The 11,657-nt window shown below is 38.3% G+C and overlaps 1 pseudogene; it reads right to left on the bottom strand.

Moving 5' to 3' along the window:
- Window positions 1–219: 219 nt before the first annotated feature.
- The window catches only part of LOC143410684 (uncharacterized), a 73,178-nt pseudogene continuing 61,740 nt past the window's right edge, over window positions 220–11,657 (bottom strand).

Here is an 11,657-nt window from a genome sequence, read left to right as displayed (position 1 = left end):
TACATATACATAAGTGAATAAAGTACAGGTCTATAAACAACTAAAAAAAGTTTATAAATAAAACACTTAATCATATACCTATTAGTTTCATTCCCTTGCACTATATTTTTCCACATAAGTCATATTAAAAAGACTATTTCCTTAATTATGACAGCTCAAATATCAAGAAGAGGATTCTTCTTAGTTGTGGGAATTTTGATTTTTATAATAACAGCCCAATTATTTAGGTAAAGTACATATAAGTATGTATTGTATATATTTTTGAGATGCTCCATAAGTGTTTCCTGGAGGACGTGGAGGAAGAAAAGGTCCTCTTCTCATGAACAGACTCCGTGGATCCACAGAAAACAATGGACCTCTGACTGAAGGGTAAGAAAAGCCAGAGCCAGTTGTTTGGTTTTCAGCAGGGAGAGATGAATCAGGTACATTGGAATCACGTTTATTAATTTTGGTATCATTTCGACTAGATTCCATTTCTGAATATGTAGGCCCATCCATTTTATCTAAAGACAGCATAGTTAAATTTCTGAGTTCTGCTGATCCAGACAATCTACCATATTTATAATTACATCCATCTTGCCTTTGTGGAGGAAGATGTGGATCTGAATATGGTTGGCCTGGTGAAGGGATCATTATCCTATGGGCCTGTTCCCATGGATGTTCCAGGTGCCCTATGTCAGAAGGTGCTCTCTGTGGATAAGTTGACCTATCACAGTTTGATTCTCTTCTTTCATTGCTAGTTGAATGGTCCAGAGGATTCTCTGGGCCCTTTAAACCTCTTTCTCCTCCTACTTGCACCAAAGGTGAGAGTATAAATGTACCCTTTTTCCAAATGAGAAGGTCTTATTCCACATGAAGGTTGACCCAATGGTGAGGGACCATTTGGGGAATTCTCTTTGCCAAAGGCTGTATTTGAAGCATCAAGCACAGAAGGATCTTTTTCTACAAGCTTAAATTGTGACTCTATTTCAGTTAATTTTTGTCAAGTGTGAGCATTTTTTCCTTAAATTATTGAGGTATCTTTCAGCACTCCAAACTGCCAATTCATTACCATGAGCTTTTTTCTCATAGTAAATAATGTGCCCCTGATAAAAAACAAATGGTTCTCTCCAATTCTTCTTCAAGATCTTTGGCTCAGGGGCTGGGGATGTGGCTCAAGCGGTAGCGTGCTCGCTTGGCACGCGTGTGACCCGGGTTCGATCCTCAGCACCACATATAAGCAAGGATGTTGTATCCACTGATAACTAAAAAATAAATATTAAAAATTCTCTCTCTGTCTCTCTGTCTCTCTGTCTCTCTCTCTCTCTCTCCCCTCTCACTCTCTCTAAAAAAAAAGATCTTTGTCTCACTTTCTATTGGTCTCCAGCAGTTTAGTTGTACGGCTGATCTTTTCTTCCTCTTTGCAAAGTTTTTCTTATTGCTCTACCTGGTAATTTTCCTCTCCTATTAATTTTCTTTGGAGTTTCATTACATTTTCTTGATATAATTCCATCATGAATTTAAGTTTCTGCTGAAGATTCTGATTCTCACTTTCAAACTGTGTATTTTCTGCTTGCAAAGATGCTTGTTCTGTCTTAAGATTTTAATATGTTCTATCAGGTCTTCCTTTGTTTCAATTACTTCAGATAATAAAGTATAAATTTGATTTTTATCTCTTTCTAAGATTTTTAAAGAGGCCTTTAACTTAGCATCATAAACCAGTTTCTTCCAAGACCCTTTTGGCTGATATTCTAAGTGAGCACCAATTTCTGATTCACTTTTCAATTCCAATTCCAAGTAACCATCATCTCTTAGGACTTTTTCAAGCACAGGAGCCCAATCTTATCGGCAATAAGTGTTCAGTCAGAGACATAATGAGATTTTTTTGTCTCTTAGAACTTGTTCTGCATGTACTTTAGAGTGTTCAAATGTAATTTTCTGTTTAGTAAGGCCATTCACTTTTTCTTTCCATACTTCAACTTCTTGTAAAAGCTTTTTATGACTTTCCTGAAGTCATTGAAAGCCTCTTTTATTGCTACTGTAATTCTTTCTTTATTCATTTGAAATATTCTCAAGGTTGTTTTAGCTTCAGGTATTTGTGATTTAAGGGATTTTGATTCATCTTCTAGGGACTTAATCTTTTTTGATATACTCACCATCAATTCATCCTGTTGAGAATATTTAGTTTTCCCTTCTTTTAGTTTTTTTTTATAGAAAGAGTATTTCATCCTCAAGTTTAGATATGAACCTCTCCAGGATTTCATATATTGCCTCCAAGTTTTCTGCTTTTCCTTACTCCTTCACCAAAATGACATCCTTTAAAGGTGACTCTAAGCCTTAATACTCTTTTTGAACAAAACTAGCATTTTCAAGTAGTTGATATTTTTCTTGAATTAGTCCAAAAAAGTTTAGAGCAAGTTTTTCTCTCTCTTCTAAGGTAATGCCTGCTTCTCACAGACTGATAACTTCTCCACAAAAATAAGAGAACAACAAAAATCTAATAGCTGTACATAACACCAATTCCCATGGACAGCCATAAGGACTAGGGTGTGTTTCCACGTCTTCAGGCAAGGTAGACCACAACCCTACTTACTTCTTCCAGGACCACCCCCAAGTATGTCTGAGATACAGCTCTTGCCCCTCCATCATGCTAAGGCTACTTTGGCTATTCCCTCCACAACCATACCATGCCCAGCCATGAAAAACAGGGTGTGAACACTCAGGCCTTTGGTCAGAAAAAAACCTGCACCAGGCAATGGAGCAGACCATTTTGAACCAGTGAGTGGTGGAGAGGAGCTGTGGGAATGGGCATGGGCAGCCCTGGTTGTGGTATCTCAGGGGCCTAGCACACTACACTGCCTGCCAGTGAAGTCTTGGTCCCTTCACTATGCTATAAATTCTGAACCAGGAAAGGTTCAAGACTGTCTCAATCAAACCAGAGAGAAGTCCTCTCCAGGTCATCCACCAATTGATTTGGTTTAGGCCAGGCTAAGGCAGAACTTATTATGTGTCATTCTATACAGTCATAATATCACCCAGTTAGATGTAACTAAAATTCTACAGCTCTGTAAATTTTCAAAGAGCGAGTACACCATATATTTATATTTGTACCTCTTGCCCTTTTGTTTTAATGACTCATTCCTTTCCCTCCCCTCCTCTCCCCTCTCTTTTTCCTTCCTTCCTTTCTTCTTTCTCCTTTTCCTTTTCTTTCAGTGTTGGGAGTTAAACTTCAGAGCCTTGTACATGCTGGGCAAGCTCTCTACCACTGAGCTACATCTTCAGCCAAGTTGACACTTTCTATAGAAGTCATCTAAATTATTTCCATAGAAAACCTCTTGTGTTAGACATTTGAAAAATAATTTGAGAAGAGTTGCAAATATAGGCATAAATCAGTTTTGATAAGTTATTTTTAAATAGCATACGATATGTAATGTTTCTAAAAAGAAGTTGAGTTGGTTTTCATGTCAGTTTTTGTAGACAACTATTTATTCAAGAGTTCTTTGAAATCTTTTTGCAGATGTTCTTTTCACCTCTCATAGGATATAAACACTTCTAAGCAAGCTGGTCATTATAAATATATAGCAAAGAGAAGGATAAGATAAGAGAAGGAAAAAACAAAATTAAATGTTGCATGGGATTCTCACACAGACAGGAGACACCAGGGTATTTAACAGGAAGCAGTGTTTATTTGTGTGCATCTAGCCTCAGTGCATTCTTATCTGAAGGCTGAACATTTAGTGTAGAAAGTGATCTCTTATATATTCTAGCTAGTTTCCTTTTACATACTAGTCTTTTTCTTCATATGAGGTAATACACATTCCTGATGGACATTCTATTTCTATACTACAAAGTAGCATAATGTTCAAGATTGATTTCTGGAGGTCTCACAATGATACACATGGCATCGTGTTCTTTTTCTTCTGAGATATCTCTACCATTAAATGTAGCTCAGTGGTAAAGAATCCCTGGCTTCTATTCCCAGTACAAAACCAAAGCAGACCAAATAAATGGCAGATGCACTTCATTTAGGGCAGAGAATTTAGCATTATAGTGAGTTATAGTGAGCAAAGTTTACCCTAGGACACTTAGAAGAGCAGCTGTGTATCTTTGACTGTTTAAGGCCTTTTCTAAAGAGCAGTTTCTGAAACAAAGAAACAACTTCAAGTGAAGTTAGCCGTGAGCAACTCTCTGCCTGCAATCACAAGTGTTCCTAAGTTCCTGCCTGGCAGCTGAACACTTTGTAGGCCATTTCCTAGTGGGGAGAAAAGTCTGAAGGGGGAGAAAACTTGAATTCTTGGGTGATTCCCTTCTTCTTTGGCTATTCTAATCAACTTTCTGTCAGTATCTCCAGTATCTAAGATGCAGAGAAGTTGAATGGCCTCCAAATCTGAATCTTTGAGACCTGATCCTGACCCTCACCTCACTCCACATTCCTTGGTTGATTTCTCAAACACCTCAATGCCCGGGTTTTGGAGGATTTCACTTCCTTCCACCTCTATTGCCTCCAGTTCATTGAGGGCTTTGATTGCATTACCTGAAATTGGGAAGGAGATTCTCCAGGCAGGAGATTCAGCTATCCTAGCAGGCTGTCTTGACCTTGAACCTACATAAGGCAGTCCCCTTAGGGCTACCCAGTAGACCACATTTGGGCTATTACTTATGGGGTTGAGTGTTAGCAATTGTTGCCAGAAAGGCATTTCTCCCTTGTTCCCAGGATCTCCCTCCCTGAGATAGTACTTACTATTTGATGGAGGATGAAGCCTATCTAGGTGCCAGACACTCACTTTTCTCACCTCCTTTGCCCACTGGTATCAGAATCAGCATTCTCTCACACAGCCCATTGCCCAAGGCCCAGAAGACCCAGGAGGCTTTAAAGGCTAGTTCTGTAGGAGTGGGTGAAGCCACTCTGCATTCCGTAAAGAGACATCTTTGTTCTGAGAGGCTGTAGTGATAGGAATCACCTGCATGTTTTCTTCTAGAACACCTTGACAGTGGGGTTGTGATGGATGCAGTCACGTCTCCTTTAAAGCAGCAGTTAGTTATGGCTAGAGACATACCCAGAAGTCTGTAGTCCTGGACTAGAGAGGAGAAAGCATATTTGTTTCTTCTATACAATTTCAGCACAAATTTTCATTTCTCTGGTTGTACCTGATGTAACAATGCACTATATGTGAATTCATATATGTACCTAGGTTAATGATGTCCATCTCGTTCCACCATCTTTTCTCTCAGCATGCTTCCTTTCATCTCTTCCTTCCCTTTTCCCCATCAAAGTTCCTCCATTTTTTCCACTCCCCTATTATCGATCAGCATTCTGTTATCAGAGAGAACACTCAGCCTTTGTTGTTGTTGTTGTTTGAATTGGCTTACTTCACTTAGCATGATATTCTCCAGACCATTCATTTACCTACAAATGCCATAATTTTATTCTCTTTTAAGGCTGAGTAATATTCCATTGTGTATATATACCAAAGTTTCATTATCAATTCATCTATTGAAGGGCATATACGATGCTTCCACAGCTTAGCCATGGTAAATTGAGCTGCTATAAACATTGGCTGCATTACTAATCCATGATCCCAGCCCATATTTATCATTTTTAAGTGCACATAGAATTCAGAAGTGCTCAGTTCATTCACTATCACCACCATCTATTGCTAGACTTCATCTTCATAACAAAAACTCTGCACTCATGAAACATTGCCAACCCATTGCCCATCATCCAGTCTCCTGCTTTCTGTTTCTGTGAGTTTGATGTCTCTATATACATCATCTAAGCAGAACTACATAGTAAGTGTCCTTTTGTGATTGTGTGACTACACTTAACATAATGTGGGATGAATTATGTCCCATTGTGTGGATGTACAACATGTTTATCCATTCCTCATCAATGGATACTTACATTCCTTCCATTATTCAGTTTTGGGGAACTTCAACTTAGCATTTCTGGAAGCTTGAGCACTAGAGGAGATGGGTAATCTACAGGAAATGAGCTGTGGTTGGGATCTCATGGGTCCATGATTTCCACCTTGATGTAATTTGTAGGCAAGAGGAGACATGAGCTGATCCAGGTGAGGGCACCTGCAATTAGCACAGATGCTACAGGTAAGGCCAGAACAACCTCTTGTCTCTAAAGAAAGAGAGGAAATTATGAAACTCAAAGACAGACTTTACAAGAGGGCCTACACCAAAAAAAAGGTGAAGTGGCTCCACACAAAGAACACTAAGAAGAAATGAATGTGAGTAAAGGATGAGCAAATCCCAGGTACACCCTTCTTCCCAACATCACAGGTTGCACTTGCCATCCTTTGTTGTTCAGTTGGTAAGCAGAAGGCTTAGTATCTACTAGGTTTAAGCTGTCCAATTCCAATATCACTGTTACCTGCACCATTTAACAGAAGGATGCCTTTTTTCAGACTTTCCTTTTAAGAACTGAGTACAAGAGCTAAGTCTAATCTTTGAATGTTCCAAGGTGCCTCATGCATAGTCAGCACTGGGCCTTTCTGCAGTGTCAGACTGAGGGCAGGAGTCAGGCCCAAGAATAAAAATTTAGGAATCCATCAGTTGAAAGAAGATGCAAGGCACTGGGAATATTGGTCATTCTTTATTCAGAGGTGGCAATAGTCCCTAACAAGCCCCCAGGGACATTTCCATATTTCTGTTTAATATAAAGGCCAAACAAAGAAGCCACATTGCCAACAAGGTGGTGCATCCCCACAACCAAAAGTTTATGATCTTGATTATGAAGTTGCACCCCCTTTCTCCACAGAAAAGCCTTAACTGGTCTTCCCCAGAAATCTTTACCATGGCTATTTTTAGGACTGCCAGCAAAAGAGTTCAGTGTAGATAAACTTTCTATTTTTGTGTCACCCTGTTTACTTGGCCACTGGCCAGGAAGATACCAGCACTTCAAGTGCTGGACACCCCCTTACTAGTTTTTCACAAACATATCCAATATAATAGTTTGTAAAAATGTGTAAACAAAGCCTCTGTCCTTGAGCTGGGCTTCACAGATATTTCTACATTTTTAAGATAAGAGAAATTACCAATTGGGCTCTATAGTTTCAGCTTGCAGGGGGAGGAAAGAAAGGGGAGATAAAGAATCTCTCCACTGTTCAGGTGTTGTACTTGAAGGGATAACTTGCCCAAAACACTGAGAGAAAATGCTGCTTTTATGTGAACTTCTGTAGACTGTAAATTTGTAAGCCTCTCCCCTTACATGCTGGGTATAAAACTTTGAAACTACCTGAACTCAGGGTTCACGGAATTGATTGATTACAGAAAAGCTGTGCTCTCTGAACTTGGCTGCAGCCAAATAAAACTGCTTCCTAATATCTTCAGGGCCTTGCTTTATCTGCTCCTTCAACATTCCAGGCAGTCTTCTCTGTTTTGCTCTTGCAAATGAAACTCTTGTAGATAACTATAATAAGTCATATGCTGGGTTATCTCTCACGGACATTAGAGTTATAGTTAATTCTACCTATAACCATAGACTGCCCCATGGGAAATGCAAAAACCCCTGCTACCAATGTACCCAACAATGCTTTTTGGAATGTCCCCTTCTGATAATGATAACATCCCATGGAATTAATGTGTTACTGCCATACCTTCTCTGGGGAAAAACAACATCTATGTGCCTGGGCAGGTGCAGCCCCCTGTAATGTAACTAATGTGCCCCAAAACCACATGAGCTACTGCAGTAACTGCTATACAGAACAAGCCATTACCAATGGGTATGCAGGAAATCAGTGTGGCATGATGGATATCAATATTGCTAGCTGCTAGACTCATAAAATGGGCAACAGCCAGCTCTATTGAGTCCATACACTGACCATGGATTTTGACAATTGCCTTGGTAAAGTTATGTATAGTCATAAAATAGTTAGCATCCAAAGCACCCTTAATATACTATATATATTATATGTAAATGGATTTGTCTTTGTCCCAAATTATGCTTATACCCACTATACAAAAGCTTGTGCTACACCACCCTTTGCCATGCTAATAACCAATGATACTGATGGCCTAAATATCACTAAGACAAAGATCCCTTATGCAGTCAATATATCCTGCTGGCTAACAAATTGTCTAACCCATGCTATGAAAGCTAAATGTATATTTATTCTCAGAATAAACTGTCCCCAGGAGTCTGGCTTCCAGTGAACCTTCCAGTGGAGGAGTTCATGGGACATGGAGATGAAGAATCTTCTGAATGAGATACTACACTGGACAAGGTAGGCAATTAGCCTTTTCATCACTGGGGTTATTGCTCTGGTAGTCACCATTGATGCCACAACCACTGCTGCTGCTTTACTCACTCAGAGCATCTAGACTGCTCAGACTGTAAACAATTTGTCTACTACCATTGCAAAAGACTATGCCATTCTAAATGACTAAATATACTGTCCCAAGCTGCTATCTTAGTCATTCAGCAAGAACTAGACCTCTATATGGAAAAACTAGATATTCTGTTTATGTTGCAAAGGCTCACTTGTGACCCTAAATTTTAGAGTATTTGTGTCACCCAATATGCAAATGTAACCTTTCACTTCTCCAATTTTTCTTAGTATATTAAGGGTGCTTGGGATGCTAAATATTTTATGACTATGCATAACCTTACCAAGGCAATTGTCAAAATCAATGAGACAAAGGTGTCTATCTTGAAAACCTTTTTTTGCTTCCACGAATTCACAGAACATTGGAAAAACCTGATAGCTGAATTAAATAATCCTTATAAAGCTATTACCCTGGCCCTACTGTTCATAATAGTGATAATATTTTCTTTTGTTGTGAGATGGTTTTGTAACCATGTGAAGACCACCCAATGAAAAACAGCAATGCTGGCTGAAATCTTTGCAGCAGAGTCAGAGTGGGGAGTTGTGGGAAAAAGTGCATGGATTACTGCATACATGGCATATGTTAACAGCCTCTGAGTGGCAGGCCACTCCCCTCATGCTAGGCTTGGCTTGTGAGAGGCACAGCGCCGGGCCATATACTGCAGTTCCTGTGCTTGTTCCATGGCCCACTTATTGATTGGTTGCTGCAAGAAAAGTTAGCAGACATTGCATTGGTGGCTGCCTGTAATCTGCTTAGCTACTGCCTGAGTATAAATACATGGTAACTCTGCAATAAAATCAGACCTGTTTTCTGTTTGGTCTCTGGAGGTCTTGATTAGTGACTCTGAAGCCACATTCTCCTCGACCCTTTCCTGTGGACCTCCTTTTTGGATGAGGCAATACATAACAAAGAGAGTTAAACATTAAACATTATTTTCAAAATCACATACTAGTACATGGCTAGGATAAAACTTGCTTCTTGGTTTGTCATAAAAATAGAAAGTGCTACTTCTACTTGAAGTTATCTTGCTAAACTCTTGGTAGTCTCCCTAAAGATTAGGCAGGCTTTGAAAACAGAGACTTATACAGAGAGTCTGACAGAGTAAAAACAAACATAAAAAATAACAAAAAATTAAAAAAAAATTGCTGAGGGACCTGCCATTGTCCATCATCGACTGTGGAAACTTGAGGGCATCGAGAAACTCCTTCAAAGAAGGTTTCAGAGAATAACATCTGCTTTATTGTACAGTAAAAAATAGCTTTTATAGTGGATATATGCCAATTTACATAAAACAGTCACAATAGACCTGAGGTGATACATAACATATCATCTTATGGGAATCCAGATACCAAGAGTCTAGAAATTGACATGTAGGATGAAGTTACACCTACAGAGGAAATACTCCTTGTCAAAGAGGCAACAAAATTGGACTTGCCAATATTGTGACAACATTTTGTCCCAAAACATTGCATTCTATTTTAGGATTTCCCTGCTGCACAATAAGCAATACTCCCCAGGTAGGTCCAAGATCAGGGCCTGAAACAGTTCCCAACTCTAAGTCTTGAATAATCTTAGTTATTAAGAAATTTTTTTTTTGTTCAGCTTCAGGCATACAGTTAATAAGACTTTTGAAAACAAACAAGGTTAACAAGAGAAGTATATCTAATATGCCATATGTTAACAGACTGTAGTGATTAAACCATGAAATTAACTTTTGTCATTGGTCAAGTAAGTGTTTAGCCCACCCTTAAAAGAAAGTGAAAACCATAGGCATGTTAATTTGAATAGAATTAGTTTTTACAATTTGGGCAGTTAGTTTAAAGAGATTTTGTTGGAATTGATTGTCCCAAGGTCCATGAATATAATTTGATAAAATAGTATAATTTTATAGAGAATCATTTCAGGAAAATTGAGTTCAATAAATGTGAATACAATACACATCACAAAGCAGTCTTTAAGTTTGATGTAGAGCTTTGATTTTTTTATTTATATATGACAGCAGAAAGCATTATAATTCTTACTACACATATATAGCACAATTTTTCATATCTCTGGTTGTATACAAAGTATATTCACACCAATTTTTGTCTTCATACATGTCCTTTGTATATTAATGATCATCACATTCCACCATCATTTATAGTCCCATGCTCCCTTCATTATCCTCCAACCCCTCTGCCCTATCTACAGTCCAACTATTCCTCTCATGCTTCCTGTCCCTACTCCACTATGAATCAGCCTCCTTATATCAAAGAAAACCTTCAGTATTTGGTTATTTTGGATTGACTAACGTCATTTAGCATTATCTTCTTTCACTCCATCCATTTACCTGCAAATGCTGATTTTATTCTCTTTTATTGCTGAGTAAAATTCCATTGTGTATATATGCCATTTTTTTATCCATTCATCTATTGAAGGGCATCTAGGTTGGTTCCAAAATTTAGCTATTGTGAATTGTGTTGCTATAAACATCGATGTGGCTGTGTCCCTGTAGTATGCTGTGTTTAAGTCCTATGGGTATATATCGAGGAGAATATAGCTGGGTTAAATGGTGGATCCCTTCCCAATTTTTCAAGAAATCTCCATACTGCTTTCCATACTGATTTCCAGATTGGCTACATCAATTTTAAGTCCCACCAGCAGTATATGAATGTACCTTTTCCCCCCATATTCATGCCAACACTTATTGTTTTTGTCTTTATAATAGCTGCCATTCTGACTGAAGTGAGATGAAATCTTAGAATGGTTTTCATTTGCATTTCTCTAATTGCTAGTGATGATGAACATTTTTTATGGATTGATTGATTGTACATAATCTTCTGAGAAGTGTCTCTCCAGGTCCTTCACCCATTTATGGATTGTATTACTTGTTTTGTTTTGTTTTTTTTTTTTTTTTTTTGGTGTTTAGCTTTTTGAGTTCTTTATTTACTCTAGAGAAGAGTGCTATATCTGATGAGAGGAGTAAAGACTTTCTCCCAAGATGTGGACTCTCTATTCACCTCACAGATTGTTTCTTTTGTGGAGAAGATTTTTTTTTAATTTGAGTTTATCCCATTTATTGATTTGTGATTTTAATTCTTGTGCCACAGGAGTTTTATTAAGGAAGTTGAGGCCTAATCCCACATATGAAGATTAGGGCCTACTTTTTCTTCTATTAGTTTCAGGACCTCTGGTTTTATTCCTAAGTTTTTGATCCATTTTGAGTTGAGTTCTGTGCATAGTGAGAGATAGGGGTTTAATTTTATTTTGTTGCATATGGATTTCCAGTTTTCCCAGCATCATTTGTTAAAAAGGCTATCTTTTCTCCAATGCATGTTTTTGGCACCTTTGTCTAATATAAG

The sequence above is a fragment of the Callospermophilus lateralis genome, chromosome 11 (genome assembly GCF_048772815.1).
Source record: "Callospermophilus lateralis isolate mCalLat2 chromosome 11, mCalLat2.hap1, whole genome shotgun sequence".
NCBI classification, from domain to species: Eukaryota; Metazoa; Chordata; class Mammalia; order Rodentia; family Sciuridae; genus Callospermophilus; species Callospermophilus lateralis.
Note: the sequence above shows the minus strand (reverse complement) of the source record. Positions and strands in the feature narration are given on the sequence as shown.